Genomic DNA, 16,656 nt, shown 5'->3' on the forward strand with positions numbered 1-16,656 from the left:
ACGGCTCGGCGCTCCGATGGGCCTTTGCACAAGCGGGTGCGCGCCCCCTCCCCCTCCCGCCCCCCATTCTTTAAATCAAAGGGCAGCTGGGAAGCGGCACCGGAGCCATAAAGCAAAGCGCGCTTCACATTAGAGGGTCAGCAGCAGTGGCAGGATTCACGCGGCTGCGCTGGGCTAGGGGATGGAGCGGAATATAAACGACCGGGAGCGCCAAAGGCCGAGAGCAAGGAAGAGAGTTGGCAGTGGGAGAACCAGGCACCAGCAGGACCGGGAACTTGCACCTCCCCAGTCTCCTGATGAGCCCTAGGATTTGGGGGGGCCCCTTTCTAAAGTCTCGGTGACCCCTCCCCGCCCCACAGCGCCCTAGAGAATCTTTCCTAGGTCTGATACTGAGCCTTGAAGGCCAAGGGAGCGGAGGCTGCTCCGGATGCTGCAATAACCCCTGGGGCAAATTAGAGCAGCGCCAGGAGCACCTCAGGGCCATGTCACAGCAGCACGAGCTCTGTATATCCCCTCTCGTGCCCGGTGTACCCCCTACGCCGGGACTGGCCGGGGGAGGGCAGCTCTAGGAGAACTCTCCCGCAGCTATCGTCTGCCCGGCCGCCGGGAGCCAGACTTGTGCAAGCAGAGCTGGAACCGGGGCACTAAAAATCGGGGTGTGGACGCTGCGGCTCGGCTGTGGGGGGGCTAATCACCTGAGCTCCACCCTGGGGCTCAGTGCTTCCTTGGCGAGAGACGTAAGCTCCTGGGGCCATCAAAAACCCAGACTGTGGCTGTGACCTGCCTCGGTGTGTCAGCCCCGCTCCCAGCGTTTGCCATGGGACTAGAGCATGGGGGTGTTGGGGGCGGGGGGATCTTCATGCGAACAATCAGCCCCTACAAACTCCAGGTATTATTCCCCGCTCCTCATCTAAAGCATTTCCAGCCCTGGGTTTGAACAGGGATAATCCCAGCAGCGCGGCCCCGCAGGTCTCATGGGGACCCAGGTCCATCACGCAGCGGGGACGCTCCACCCCGGGCTCGGAAACACTCAGTCTGCGAGCCCAGGACCCACAGACCTGGGTTTGCAATGCAACGTCGGCACACCCACGAGCGCTCAGGGCGACGCTTAACCCCCCTTGCACCCGCCTCCCCTCGTGGTTACAGCGCAATGCAGCCACCTTGCACCACGGGGCAGCGCCAAGGTCTCTGGGCGTCTGCTAGCAGGGGGGGCTTCGACCCATATGTGCAGGGAGACGGACACCGTCCGCAGCCCCCTGGCTCTCTCTTCCTGCTCCGACTGCAGTCCTGCTCCATTTCCTGCTCCATGCTGACCCCCCCCTCCCCGCATTGCTGACTCATCCAAGCTGGTTCTGCCTCACTGGAGGCTCTTCCCTCCTGGCCTGCCCTCCCCTGCATGCTGGCCTTGCGGACTGAGGTCGCCTGCATTGCACACACTCTCCATCCCTGCTGCGATGCCACAAACAGGAGGTCTCCGGGGGCTGGGGCTGGAGCTGCTCAGGGGGGGAGATGTCTGAATTGAAGGCGAAGATGAAAACAGACAGGGAATGCCAGAAAGCAAAACGGTCCTAATCGCCCCAGTGGTGCCTTGGCAAGGGTCCCGCCGTCTGAAACCCTCCGCGGACACCGCTGCAGGCGACCGGCGCGTGCAGGGGACAAGAGGAGACGGGCCTGCCCGGTGGATGGCCAGGAACCAGCGTTTGCTGTTCAGTGACACAGGAAGAGGAGGAGGATCGAATCTGATCTTCCGCTGCGCTTCTTCCCAGCACTGCAGGGGGGGGGGGGGGGGGGTGAAGAGGGGCAGAATTGGGCCCTTCTCTGCCCCACCCCAGAGCAGAATCAGCAGGAGAATCAAGGTTCCTTAGACACGACGCCAAAGCAAGACAGGCAACTCTTCATTTATATATAATACAATAGCACCCACTAAGACCTGTCTACACTAGGATTTTACATCGGTATAGCTAGGCCTCTCGGGGGGGTGACAGACCTAACACCCGATGTTCACACCGCCAGGTCAATGGGGAGGTGAATTACCTATGCCAACAAAACTCCTCCCGTCGGAGTAGGCAGCGTCCACACTGAAGCGCTGCAGCTGTAGCATTTTAAATGTAGACGCCCGAAGATCAGGACCTCACTGCAGGGGGCACTGTACGTACAGAGTGAGAGACAGTCCCCACCCTGAAGAGTTTCAAGTCTAAGACAACCAAACCGGGGGGGGCTTGTGGACTTGGTGTTTCATGCCCGTGTTTGAGCATCCACAGTGTACTATGAACCTGGGTTTACAATCACTGGACCTGGGTCTCCAGCCGTGTTACCGCATCCACACTGCGCTACGCAATCAGGCATGGCAGGGAAGAGGGCTTTAGAAAGGAGGAAGCTGCCGTCAACGGCGGAGGAGGACATCCGGAGTCAGAAGCGGCTGGACTGGCTCCTGAAACAGCAGGAGGAGCTCCCATGCCTGACCCCCCACCCCAGCCCTCCAAGGAGTGCAGCGAACTCCCAGGGAACGCCTGATAGGGAGAGCTGGATTTGGTGACCCGGCCAGAAGGACTCCTGTAAATCCGCTACGTAGGCCCCTCCTGAATTCAAGGGGTGGCGCTGGCCTTTTGTTTTTTTTTTTTAGAGCCAGCCCCGGGAAGAGTTTATTCTCGGTTGGTTTCCTTTTTGGTTCTCCCCTCGTAAAGAAATATAAGAAGGCCTAGAAAGGACAGAGTCTACCTGCAAGGACGAGAGATGAGGCCCTGAGGGGGGTTCCACCCAGTGTTTATAACTGGGCGTGTCCGGGGGCTCCCCCCAGGTGGGACCCGTTTACATCTCCACTACACAAATAAGAAAAATCAAGGCACAGAAGGATTAAGTGACTGGCCCAAGGTCACACAGAGAGTTGATAGAAGGGCCAGAAACTGAACCCAGATCTTCCAAGCTCCAGCATGGTGCCTTCATGGCAAGACCAGCCTGGTTCTCTACCTCAGTCTGTCCCACTCCCACAGCACTTCCTAGGACATCATTTCACAGTGTCAGAGTTCAAGGCTAGAAGGGAGCATTAGATCTAGTCAGACCTGTACATCACAGGCCATTACCTTTCACCCAGATCCCCCGCATCTGAAACCCAGTGACTTTGACTGAAGCATTCCAGCTCCCAGGAGACTAAACTGTTGTGTGCCACAGGCAGAGAACAGGGAAGACCAAGGTGACGTCTACACTGCAGCCGGATGCCCCGTGTGACCGGACAGACTCGCACTAGCTCTGCTTGAGCGAGTGTGCTAAAAATAGCTGTGTGGACATGGCGACACGGGCAGCAGCTCAGGTTAGCTGCCAGAGTCCAGGCCTGTCCGACCCCCTGGGTCCGAGCTCGGGTCGCTAGCCCAAACCACTGCACTGGCCACGCTGTTAGTTCTACTCTCCGGCTACCTGTGCTGAGAATCGTGCCTCCCCGCTGCATTCTCGACATGCCTCACGGTGCCACCGACACGTGAGGCCCCTGCAGTGCCAGGGAGTTGATTAGGCAAGAGATGTCCAAATGATCCCAGCTTTTCCTTTTCTCCTAACAGGCCGGGCAGCCTGAAGAACCATCTCCTCTCTTCAGGGTGCTGTGCTGTGGAAACCAGATTCAGACCAAAGGAAAACACTGGCGCAATCACCATGTCCCGGACTTACAATGCTGGGCTGTCCTCGCGGCATTAACCAGCACCGCCCCGTGGGAGCTCTTGGCTAGATTCCTAATCCCAGCGCCTCATTCTCTGGGCCAGCAGGCTGTGGTCGTGCCCTGGAGAGCTCTGCTTCCTGGGGAGAGGAAATGCTGCACACAGAACAGGAGCACCCATCCCTATTGGTGACGGGTGGGGTGGAGAACCCCTCTCAGTTCTCCCGGACCCAGATATCGGCGGCACGGTGTGGGGTTGGGGATGGCAAAGGTCTCCCTGAAGGTCAATGGGGAGTTTTGCCTGCATAAGGGCAGAATCGAAACTAGCCATCCCCTCTTCTTCCAGCCGGTTAACATCCCCACAGCAACCGACATGGACGGTTTTCCTTGGAGAAGTCGGCATTCCCCAGCCACCTGCCTCTCTTGCCAAGAAGAGACACTGATCGCAGGGGGAGCAGCGCTTCGCACGCAGTCAGCTGGTTTCTCTCCTTCCCGGAAAACAACCAGCAAAGACGTAACAGGAAACATTCAAAGGCCGAGCACGGTGCTTAACAATGGCCCAGAGTTCAGTGTCAGAGTTCAAGGCTAGAAGGGAGCACTAGATCTAGCATTAGACTGGGGCCAGTCGGTTTGCCGCTGAGAGGGGATTTCCTCCGAGCTTCGCCTTGCTGGTTGTGCATCCACCTTCCCGTTTCATGAGAACACCGTGCTTTGAGCTTCCACAGGGTCTTTTATTTTAGGATCTCAAAGTGCTTTATAAACTCACGCACACACCCCGCTGGGAGTTAGACGCCATCCTCCCTGTTTTACAGATGGGTAAACTGAGGCACAGAAAGGTTAAGTGACTTGCCTAAAAGTCAGTGGCAGGAAGAGAATCTAGGTCTAACCTAGCCAACCCTCTAGGTGACACGGTCACCTCCAACACGCTCAGCCCCCCATGTGGCTGTACTGAAGGGCCAGACTTCAATGGTCACTTCCAAACGTTGGCTTTCCACGTGGGTGGCTTTCAGCACCTGGTGCTGCAGAGATCCTGGCGTCACACCGTGGGTCTAGACAAACACACTCAGGGCCAGCCTGCCTTCTGCATTGGGGTCAGATGCTTCATCCGAGCCCTCGCATCTCACCCTCCCACCCCTCCCCGGAGATTGGACTCTAATAATAGCAGGAGGAAAGTGCTGGATTTTTCCATGCATGAAGATCTAAAATGACTTTTATTTTGAGCGCGAGCCTGTCTCGTTAACATAAAGCTGCTCGGGCAAATTAAAAGCCCCGAGTGCCGTGACAGCACTGCTCCAAATAACAGGGGAAGGGACAGTTGATTCATCTCCCATTCTGCCCTTGCCAAACGTAATGGCAGCCACGGAAAGAAAGTCAACTGACAGGTGGTTGTTTCGCCCCCTATTACTGTGTCACTCAGCTCGGCTTACAGCCTGCGGAGACAGCGGGGAATGGGGGGCCGGGAGGCGGGTGGGCAGAGAGCAGCACTACTCCTGCCCTGCCGCAAGGTTAGGAAATGGCTGTGGGGCCCAGCTCTCCACTAGGTGAGAGCAGGGGACCCGAAATTCTGCAGTGCCTGCCTAGAGGTCCTGACTAAGGCTATGTCTACACGTAGGGCAGCGTGTGGAGTACAGGCACTACACATGTAGCGACACGCCACAGTGAAAGGCCTTTGTCTGCTGCCGGAGCCTTTCCCCACTTCCTCCCTCCCCGCCAGACCCTTCCCTCGCTCCCAGAGCCTTACCCCCCTTCCGCCCTCTCCACCGGAGCCTTTCCCCACTTCCTTCCTCCCCGCCAGACCCTTCCCTCGCTCCCAGAGCCTTTCCCCCCTTCCGCCCTCTCCGCCGGAGCCTTTCCCCACTTCCTCCCTCCCTGCCAGACCCTTCCCTCGCTCCCAGAGCCTTTCCCCACTTCCTCCCTCCCTCCCCGCTGGAGCCTTTCCCCACTTCCTTCCTCCCTGCCAGACCCTTCCCTCGCTCCCAGAGCCTTTCCCCACTTCCTCCCTCCCTCCCCGCTGGAGCCTTTCCCCACTTCCTTCCTCCCTGCCAGACCCTTCCCTCGCTCCCAGAGCCTTTCCCCACTTCCTCCCTCCCTCCCCGCTGGAGCCTTTCCCCACTTCCTTCCTCCCTGCCAGACCCTTCTCTCCCTGCCGGAGCCTTTCCCCACTTCCTCCCTCCCTGCCGGAGCCTCCCCCTGTGGTGGGGAGTAGTTCCGGCTCCGGGGAGGCAGTGGGGACACTACATGGCTAAAAACAGCAGCATAGACATAGGAGGTGCTGCTTGGGTGTGCAGAGAGCCATGTCTGAGAGAGACCCTGGGGGTTCAGTAGCGTACAGCACTCTAGTCTGCCCGCCTATGCTGTGCCTCACCATCTACACAACTATATACACACCTGTGTTAGCTTGGCATGCAGTATCTGTACTCTACACACCGCCATCTGTGTAGATGTACCTTAAGATCAAGACCTCACCGTGCTAGGTGCTGTACGTACACAGAGAGAGAGACCCTGCCCTGAAGAGCACACAATCTGAAGAGAGAAGACATACCAAGGAGGTATTATTATCCCCATTTTATGGAGAGATCACAGGTAACATTTTCAAAAGGGCCTAAATCCCACAGGAAGCCCAGGGCACTTATGCTCCTAAATCACTTTGGCGCTATTGAAAATATGGCCCTAAGTGACTCATGCAGGGTCACACTGGAGAGCTGTGGCAGGGCTGGGAATTGAGCCCTCTCCCACATCCCACTCCGGTTCCCAGCTCTGCCTCTGATTTACCCTGTGACCGTGGACTGGGGCTTTAGGGTCCCCCCCACACCCGCCCTCACCTTCCCCCAACGAATAGGTCATTAAATGAGAACAACAGCAAGAACACCCGGGATGAGATTTTGATGACTTCTGAGATCCCCCCCTGCATCCATGCCAGGATTCTACCCGAGGGCACTTTGTCCGCTCTGGTTTTAAATGGGCTAGGGGATGGAGAGGCCATGCTTTGATAGGACAGTAGCAAGAGGGGACAGTGGCTTTAGAGGATACAAGTCCCGGGCCGGGTCAGATCCGGAGCAGGATACGGATGCCACAGCCCGTGGAAGGGACGTGAAAACTCAAAGGAAAAGAAAGGTGGATCCTGGACCTGAGCCAATAGACAGGTTGTAGGGCAGAAGCCTATAAATCTAGGGAGCCAATTAAAACAGGGAGGCTTTCAATGGGATGTAATTGAAATATATAAACTTGGGGACGGTGGAGATCTGACGACGTCAGCCCAAGTTACCGTCTGCAGGCTCAGCCGGAGAAGAGGTCGAAGAGGGCGTCCGTAGCAAGGGAAAACACTATTCCACAGGTTACACACGCAGCAACTTCTGCCAGCCAGGGCTGCTTCAGCCTCATTCACGCTAGCAAACTCGCTCCCACCCCGCTGCTTCTCCTGATCCCCACCAAAGCCATCCTGGCTACCTAGAAGAACCCCCCAGCCCCATTCCTCTGCCCTCTCCAGCAGGGGCAACTCCCGAACAAATGTAGCAGCTGTTTGTGTGTGGTTCTGAACACAGGAGACATCCCACCACACCTGCCGCTGGGCTGACTGCTGAAGCTCTGAGCTAGGGCACCAGGCGAAGGGGAGCTGGATTATTTTCACAGCAGCCTCTTGCATGGGCTCTCCTCCCAGCTCAGGGTTCCCCTGTCACGCTGCCAATCCAGCTCCCGCCCCAGGGAAAGTAGGAGAAAGAGCTGCAGACCCCGTTAGACTGGCTCAGGCCTGGTTTACATCTCAAACGTCGCTCCACCCCGCTACGTCGCTCAGGGCTGCAGAACATTCATGCCGTTAAGCCCCGGTGTAGACACCACCAGGTGGATGGAAGAATGTCAGCTGCGCCTCGCCCCTCGAACGGGGGGACAGAAAACCCCTCTGTCGCTGCCACAAGTGTCTGCGTTCCTGTGGTGTAGCTGCACTGGGGCCCTAACGTAGGCTGCAGCAGCTCTGAGGGCTGCCCTAACTCGTGTCCGAGCTGCCAAGGCCCCAGGGGCTCTTCCGGCAGCTGGGAACAGCGAGGGTGTAGGAAGCTCCTTGCCATGACCCCTTCCTGCGCCCTGGAAACACCTCTAGGGCTGGCAGCTCCTGCGGGGGCATAGAGCCAGCTCTGCAAAGGTGGGGAGGACCCTAACACCAGGAATAGCCCCCCCCCCCCAACTTAGGAGTCAATTCCCTCCAGAGAAGACAGGAGTCCACATTACATGGCTGGATCATATCCTAGGCTTGGGACGATGGTCCACAGGTTAGCCAGGGACGTGGGTTCGATTTCTTCCCCTGGCACAGATTCCCTGTGGGCCCTTGTGCACGTCACTTAGTATCTCAGTGCCTCAGCTGCTGAGCTGTATAATGGGGATAACCCCACAGGGGCATTATAGGGATAAATATATTCGAGGCGCTGAGCTCCTGAGGCAACAGGGGGCAGAAGCACCATGACAACTAGGCTAGGGGATTTTCGGGGGGAGCTTTGTTCTTCTTGCTGGGTGCTCTAAGGACCCCTAGAATAAAACCACAAGGAGGAAATTTCAAGTGACCAAGACTCAGCCACAACCCCGCTGCGGCTCCCGCCCTCCAGCTTAGATGGTGCACACCTACCAGCATCACTACCGTGACGTTTGAGAACAGGAAAGGAGCCGTAACGGAGCCTACGAATTCCCCTTGGAATCAGGGCGTTAAGGGCCATGGGAGATTCAAACATGGTATTCATCAGAGCCTCTTTTACAGTTTCTCTGCTAGCCCAGTGACCTCCCCAGCCCGCTGTTGGGACGTTGGGCTCAGGACTGACTGAGGAGCGAATGGATGGCCCCGCGGTCGGGATGGGAGCCTGGCACTTGGCCCTGCATTCAGCTCCCTGCTCTGCCACAGACGTCCTGCGTCGCCTTGGGCAAGTCCCCGAGCGTACGTCTCTGCTGCGGCTCAGCGAGGACTAGCCACACTAACTTTAACCCAGCTAACGTGGCTAAAAATAGCAGGGAAGACGTGGCAGTGGGGGCTGGGAACGCACGTATGGGCCCAGGGCTCCAGGCAGGCCGTGCCACTCACTGCTTCTTCACCACTACTTTTACCCATGCTAACTAAATTGAAGCCTGCGCTGGTAGGTCTGGCCTGAGTCTCTGTGCCTCAGTTCCCCATCTGTAAAATGGGGGAGATAGCACAGAAATACACTACAGACTGTGAGGGGCTCTGACATGACAGCGATGGGGGCCCAGAGAAGTACTTTAGCAAGAGAGAGGGCCACGGCTCTCATGGGTTTTCCAAGAAGGTCTCCCATACAAGACTTGACCGTGATTTTACGCTCCTTGACAGCGGGAGCATAGGGGTCATGGGATGGGAGTGGAGCCATGGCAGAAGCGAAGGAAGGATTCCCCCCCCCCTTTTTCATGCCCAGTTGCTCGGTGACATTCACCCTTGGTTGGGTGGCAGGGGGCAGCTACTGGATTGTCAGGGCTGAAGCTAGGAGATGCAGTGGAAGTCATTTGCATCATCTCCTTTGCCACCCTCCCTCATGTCATCAGACCATTACGGCATGAAAAAAAAAAACAAACAAACAAAAAAGCCACCCAAAACACACAAGTTGGTTTTTTCCACTCCCTCCTCTTCCTCCCCACCCCCGCCCCAGCAGCCCGTCTGTTTGAAATGAAATTAAGAAGCCCTTCATCTGCATGTGTTTGGAGAGTGGAACTCGTACAGCAGGAGGAGAACAAAATAAAATAAAAACAGCTGACAGCAAAATTTCATTATCCCCCCCCCATGGAAGCAAATGAGTAATTTTTTTTAAACAAGCATTTAAGCTCTTTCCCTGAGTGTCTCATTGAGCATCATTCCACCTGCAGCCACAGCCCTGCCAGTAGGCGAGTGGCTGGGGGAGGATTTTAATGAGCGCACGCACGCGCACACATGCGCGCACACACACACGTACACACACACACACAAACACACACACCCTCTCTCTTCCAGCCCCCTGGGTCTTCACACCTGCAGGGAGAAGGTATCCTCTTGGGTTATCCAGGGTGACCATACGTCCCATTTGGGCCAGGACAGTCTCTGTTTTAAGCCCTGTCCTGACTTTTTTTGGAGGGAGGGGGAGCACGCAACAGTGGGCATTTGTCCCGCTTTTGATCAGTTGACTTGAGCAAATGGGACACATGCCCATTTTTGTCAAAAAAGTGAGGTGCAGAAGAACACGGGGAGCGGAGATGCCAGCCCCATGCGGGGTGGGGGCAGGGCTGGCAGGAGGGGCGGCAGCATTCCAGCATGTGGAGGCCGGCAAGGTTGCAGCAACCAGCCCCAGCCTCACGCGGGGGCCCCAACAGCCTTGGACAAGCAGCTGGGGATTCCTGTTTTCCCTTCGGGAAATATGGTCATCTTAGCAGGGTGGCATGAGGAATCGGAGCGAGCAGGCACCAGCTATGGGGACAGCTGCTGCTCCTGGTCTGGGTAGAACATGGGGGGAGGGATAGCTGGCCCTGTGGGTTAGGCTTTTGGAGGGGGGGCGGTGGGATGCGAGAAAGCCCACATGTTCCCCTCTCCCTAGCAGAGGTGGCCAGTTCTGGGCGAGGAGACGTGAGCTTCCCCCTTAGGAGAGCACATGCGGTAGATCACTGGAGTAAACCCCAGCAGCCTCGGAACCTGGTACAATACCATCCCCACTCCAAACCGGACAGAGCCCGGGAAAAAGGCTCACCCTGTTCCCATGCACGGTCTCTCCTTCTTGTGCTAGCGCTGTCAGGAGCGGTCAGATGGCCTCCCACCCCTGCCAACACAGCACCTGCCCTGAGGAAGCGTTCAAAAGTGCAGTCCAGCTGCAGGAGCAAATCTGCCTGGGGCACCAGCTCACAGCGTAAGGGTGGCTGTGGGTGGGAGTCTCTCTCGCTGTGCAGAGGCGGAGTCGAACCACGTTCAGGACTCGTTTCTTCAGCCCCACACACAACATGGCTTGACCCAGACTATCAACACGCCCAGAGCTCTCAATGGGGTGAGGCCAGGCCCATGCTCTGTCACTTCAAGGGCTGTTGCGAGCAGGGAAGAAAGGAGAAAGAACCAACCCCATGTGTGACGTGCTAGTCCCGTAGCTTAACATGGTCAGAGACCCAGCTGATGGGCACAATACAAGAACCTGAATGCAGTGAAGTAGATGGTCACGGGGAGAGGTAAACCTTACAGACAGCAGGGGGTTACGGCCCTCTCCAAAGGGCTTGCAAAGTTCATTTATATCAGCCTTTACCCTCCAGCTCTCTGCACTTTGAAATGGTGTGTTTCCCACCTCCCCCAGCCCCAGGGTGATGTGATGGCTTTATAGTAATTGTCAAACAGGTTTCCAGCTGAAGTGCAAACCATGCCACACAGCAGGGATAAAGGAACTCGGCTGGCACAAACAGAAGCAGTCTATAGACCACACGGAGGGCATTTCCCTCCCCACACGTTTGGCTCCTTCCCCCTGCTGTGCCCCCCCCCAACGGAATAAGAACCCAAGAAGGATCAAACTGAACTTCCCAACCCACAATGAGACTAGGCAACTCAGCTCCCACCCAGCCACAGTTCCAACACCCTAGGGTGCAGGCAGAGCCCCCCTTCGCCTCCCCTGATCCAAACCCCCAAGGGGATGAGTCTCAGCTCTCCTCAGACTGCTTTGATTACAGTCCAACATCTCCGCTACATCCCATTTAAGGGCATCCCCCTATGGGGCCCGGCGAGGTGAGAGTCCTTCAAAAATCAGGGAAGAAGATCGGCTTTGTGAAATAGCAGGGAACAGGCCCGGCCTATCGAAGGGAGACGTCAAGCCGACAAAGGCTGTCCTCCCCTCCCTGAGAGATTAAAGAGACAGCCAGGCAGAAGGGCCTGTGGCGAGGGCCTGCTCACTCACCCAAGCCCTGTGATCCTGCCAGCGAAGAGCCCTGCAGGACAGGCCCATCTCACGGTCACAGCCAGCGCCTGGGGGCGACTGGCAGGGTGTGCGGGGTAGCGGCTGCAAAGGGGGCAGCGGTGGGGACATGAGGATGTGTGAGAGAGGCAATTTCTACTTTTGGGAGTCAGAGGAGACTGTCAAAAACAAGTGAGGGGAGGACACGTTCTCCTGGATGGATGCTGCTTGGTGGGGCCCGGGTGAGGGAGGCTGTCCACGGGTCTGTCAGCACAACTCTGAATGGGAACGGTACAGGGCGGTCCCACTCAGGGGGGTCTGCACAACCTTATCTGCTACCGTGCGCACACCTGTGCAGCCTAGCCACTTTGCAGCACTCCCCGTCCCAAACGCACCCCCCCTTCCACTCTCCCCATCATCCCAGACACACCCCACTTTCTACTCTCCAGGACGGCCACCTTTCATTTCACACACACACACACACACACACACACACACACACACACTGAAGCTCATCTATCCATTCAGCACTCTGGGGACGCCTATTTCCATCTCCCACCTGCCTCCTCCTCTGGGCCTAAAAGGGAATCCTCTTCCCCCCCACCCCAACCCCCCTAGCTGCACAGGAGGTTGGCCCGCTCCCCTCCCCATCCTTGACTGCGATTGGCAGCGCAGAGGTTAGCGTGTGCGTGCTGGGAGGTCGTTTCACTGGGGGGAGGGTGGGAAGCAGCTGTGCGCTCTCTGACAACGACTGCACAGGACAGATCGATGTACAGCAAAGAAGAATCGGTTTCTATCATTAAATGCTGGGTTGCTGAGGCTTTATAGCCCCCTACCCCCACAAAAGGCAGAGGGAGCCGTCTGCATTCCCCACACAAGCTGGGTTACAATGGGGCTCTTTGATCAGTGGAGTCACTCAGATGCCTGGTACCAAGGCTAGCTCCAAAGGGTCTGCTAAACATCTGATGCTAATAAGCTACCTCGGCGGCTGTGGCAGCCGCGCGTGGCATCCCCCTGAGGTTCTGTTCCTCAGGACAAGATAACCCGTTACTGGAGAGACGTGACCCTGGGCAAGGGAATGGCCCTTTCACTCCAGGAGCCGGGGGGACCCTGCCACGGCTGGGGCTTTGCTAGTGGAACACAGGTAATCAGGTAAACCCAGGACTGAAGGAACAAAAAGCCAAACTACCTTCTCGCTGCAGCTCAAGCTATTGACTTTAGGACCCCTTGCGACACTAGGAAACTGACAGGAGCCGTCAGCAATGAGCCCAGGAACTGGCATGGAGGAAACAACCACTAGTGCAGATGGGGCAACTTACTACCACTGTTCTTTGTATCCGAGTCACTCCAGAGGCCTCCAACCACCATCGATGCCCCACATGCTCCTCACAAGAGACAGCCCCTGCTCCAAAGAGCTGACAGTCTAACTAGACAGCCTGGGCGAGAAGGAAGGATTATTATCCCCCATTTTACAGATGGGGCAAGTGAGGCACAGAGAGATTAAGTGACTTTACCAGGTCACACAGGGAGTCAGTGGCAGAGCTGAGGATTAAACCCTGATTTCCTGGCACCCAGTCCAGGGCCTTAACCACACCACCATCCTGCCTCTCAAAGCCACAGAGTTACACAGTTGGCCTCAGCCGCACCAGCTCAGGGGTGCCCATTGCTGACAGTGGCTCTGCGAACTAGGGTAAAAGCAGACTTTTAAAGGCCCCGGGGTGGAGCCGCATTAGGGGGCACCCAGGGCTGAATGAACAGACATGACCCCCTCCCAATCCTAGAGCAGGAGGGAGGAGCCTCTGTCTCTAACTCCTGGCTGGACAGTGAATAAGACTCCCCCTACACAAAGCCGCTAGCCGGCACCTATAGCCACCAGCCCCCTTCTCCTCCCCATAAGTGGGTACCATAGGTCTGGGGACACTAGCCTGGGGTGGGGGCTGGCAGCTGTGGTGGGGGGGGCTCTGGGCTGGGGTTGGGGGCATGGAAGGGGCGGGGCCTTGAGCAGAAGGGGCGGGACTGGGGACTAGGTTCCCATGCAGGTTGCAGTCCGCAAGCTAGTTCCCCAGGGAATCCGGGGCTTGTCAGGAAGTAAGTACGGAAACATTTCCAAAGGTCTTTGAAGGCTGGGAGCTCCAGGGACAGTTTTGGGGAAATAACGAGGACAGTAATCTTTGAGGAGGAGGAAAGAACACCACCCGGGGCTAGCCAGCCGTGGCACGGGGGTAACCCACACATCTCCTGGGTGTGGTGTTCATCCCCTCTAGTGGCACCGAGACCACTTTGAGATTAATGAGTCTGCTACAGCCTTAGCTAAGAGCCACGTGGCTTTTAGCCCATGCAGTAGAGACTCGGGCATTTAGCTCCAGAAGTGCCAGGTTCGATCCCGCCTGCCGCCGACTGGGGTCTGTCGGTGTGACACTGGCACTTCCACATCCTCCAGGCAAGGTGGGTCTGCTTTGGGATGTTGGGCTCCAGCCTCCCAGGACACTGCGTTCTTGGGCCCATGTTAACGCAGCGGGCTTGGGAGAGCAGGGGGCCGATAAGGGCACACGAGAGCATCTATGATCTGCATGCCTGGTATAAATACACCTCGGCAGCGTGCTGCTTTCCCGAAAGGGCAGCACCAGTTTAGGGGCAGAGGGACAATCCCAACTGGAGGGGGGAATATTCTCCCAGCTCTGACCCCAAATGATGCCCCGGTAAGTGGTCTCACTCAGGGGGGTCTGCAATTGCTGCTCACCCCCCCCCCTTTTTAGGGAATCTCATGTACCCTGCCCCACCTCAGACTATGGCAGCCTGTTTTCTGAGGGGAGGAGGGCAGCGCCTCCCTGCCTGCACCCCACCACGGAGGGGTTGCTTGCTTGCTGGCGGAGTGAGCCGTGAGGCCTCAGAGGCAGAGGTCCGGGCTGACAGAATTTCCATCAGAGATCGAGCACGGTCCGTCTATCACAACCGGGGGAAAAGAGCAGGGAACAAAAGAAAGAAAACACTGCCTGCGTGGGAACCTGCCCAGAGAGAGCGCGACAGAGACACACCAGAGCTAAAGCCCAAGCAGAGAGAGAAAAGAATGGGGGCCCTACCAACCAACATGTCCCTCACCTATTTCCAGCTTGAAATCCATCTTCTCTTCCCCTACTGCCTCCTGCTGCCTCCCCCCCACCCCAGCACCAGGGAGGAGAGCTGGGGGTTCCAACCAAACCCGCACACAGCCGGCAAGCCCGACTGCACCAATCTGGGGCTGGTGTGGCAACACTTGGGAACCTGCTGGTGAAGTTTGTGTGCCCACACACACACACACACACAAACACACACACCCCTTTGTGAAGAACACCCCTGCCTCGACACCGCCCCGACTCGCACACAACCCAGCGCCAGGAACAACGTGCCTTTTCCTATTCTGCACACACGCCAGGAGCAAAGCGACTGCGACTCACGGCGGTGAAGGGGGCGAGCGGCTTGAGTTATTTTAAGTTTCCCTCCTCCCCCCAAAGCCTGTGATGTGCCATATTTTTCCACCTCCTTAAAGGACACTTAAAATAACTCACCCGGGCGACCTGCAGCCGGATTGCCTTCTCTGCACACTGCCTTTGATCACCACCACCCCCTCAGAAAAAGCCAAGAAACCAGGTATTAACCAGCCAGCCCCCACCCTCCCGCACCCCATCTGTCTCTGTTATTTAATGAAGCAGACGGCATCACCGCCAGCCCAGGAAAAGAAAGGAAAATTCAGAACCCAGCAAACAGCACAGCACTTAAACCACGTTGCTGTAAGGCAAGAAAGAGAAAAGCACACGTCCTTCCTTCCCCCCCCCTACCCCCCAAACAAAAAACAAAAAACCAAAACCAACTCCTCGTTCTGGCAAGGTTTCTAGGACAGCAGGTTCTATAGATACTTTATCCCCGGAGCCAGGCAGCCCTGACAACAGCACAACACTGAAAACCAGCACCAGATTAGCACCCCTTGCTGCCTTCATCTGACAGCCAGCATCCCCTGGTAGCCCAGTCCCCCCACATCTGCAGCCATTCCCCCCAGGTGAGGGGGTAGCCGGAGAGTCCTACCTTGTCACTGCATGGAGGGGGCTTAACCTCCCCTTTTAAAACCAAGATTCCCCCACCCCCCACCTGATCTTCCTCTGTTCAGCTTCAAAGCCAACCACTCCGGCATCAGCAGCACCAGTTCCCCACAGCATCACCACACCGTACCAGCAGTTGGAGGGAGGAGGGGAAGAAAAAAAAAACCAACACACAAATAAAAAAAAATACCTGCTACTTAAGAATGGGTGCACATAGTGAGAGTGACATGCCTTGAGAGGGTGTATTTCCCATTATCGCCCGGGCTTTCCTCGCTCGCTCGCTTTCTGGTCTTTTTCTTTCTTTCTTTCTCCCAGTGGCTCAGGCCCAGCCAACCATGGGAGACCGCAGGCTGGAGTGCAAGAGGCGGAGCGCGTGAGAGTGGGAGCGCGTGCGTGTGTGCGCGCTCAGCTCGGCGATGTACAAAGGATCGAACGGGAGAAGCACATTAGCTCATGATAGATTAATGTGCTGGGAGATCTGTCCCTCTCGCTTAAAGGCCCCTACATTTTATTCCGAGATAGGTGTCTAGTCTAAATGCCAGGAGGATATTATGATAATAAGGGCAGCGTGTAATTACCGCTGGTTCCGGCAGAGGCAGCAGGACCCAGGAGGCAAGGCCATGTCTGAGACATTGATAAATATCCCACCGCCCGGCTCTCCCACGCTGCAAGAGTTGCAAACTGTTAATAATGGGCCACTTTCTTCTTAGCCAGCATAGGATGTCCCCTGCATACCTGGGCTCCTGACACAGCCTTCACACTTACACTGCATACCTGCGGGTACAACGAAATCTCGTTTGTTCTCCATGGGAGGGGCATATGGTCAGAATCTCTCGCCAGCCTGTCATAGGAACAGCTACTGATTTAACTCTAAAGGTCCATCGGGAACAATCTCAGCAAAAGATGGGGGTAGAAACCACATCAGCAAAGTTCCTTTTGTTGATCGTTTCCCCGGATAGTACTGACAGCTGTCAGTTATGTCTCAGAGATGGCCTGTCCATCATTGTCCATTGCACACTGCCTGCATAAGCCACCATGAATGCCCCCCCTCTGGGGGAGA

General features: G+C 56.7%; 1 protein-coding gene across 1 annotated transcript in view; it reads right to left on the reverse strand.

Annotated features, from left to right (window-relative positions):
* Positions 1-16,095, reverse strand: part of SRCIN1 (SRC kinase signaling inhibitor 1) — a 176,137-nt gene extending 160,042 nt beyond the window's left edge. Inside the window, exon 1 of the mRNA XM_034755731.1 lies at positions 15,787-16,095. The gene's annotated coding sequence lies outside the window, so the exon portion shown is untranslated. The remainder of the gene's footprint in view (positions 1-15,786) is intronic.
* Between the last annotated feature and the right edge of the window lie 561 nt (positions 16,096-16,656).

Source organism: Trachemys scripta, chromosome 23, assembly GCF_013100865.1.
Source record: "Trachemys scripta elegans isolate TJP31775 chromosome 23, CAS_Tse_1.0, whole genome shotgun sequence".
Classification (NCBI taxonomy): domain Eukaryota; kingdom Metazoa; phylum Chordata; order Testudines; family Emydidae; genus Trachemys; species Trachemys scripta.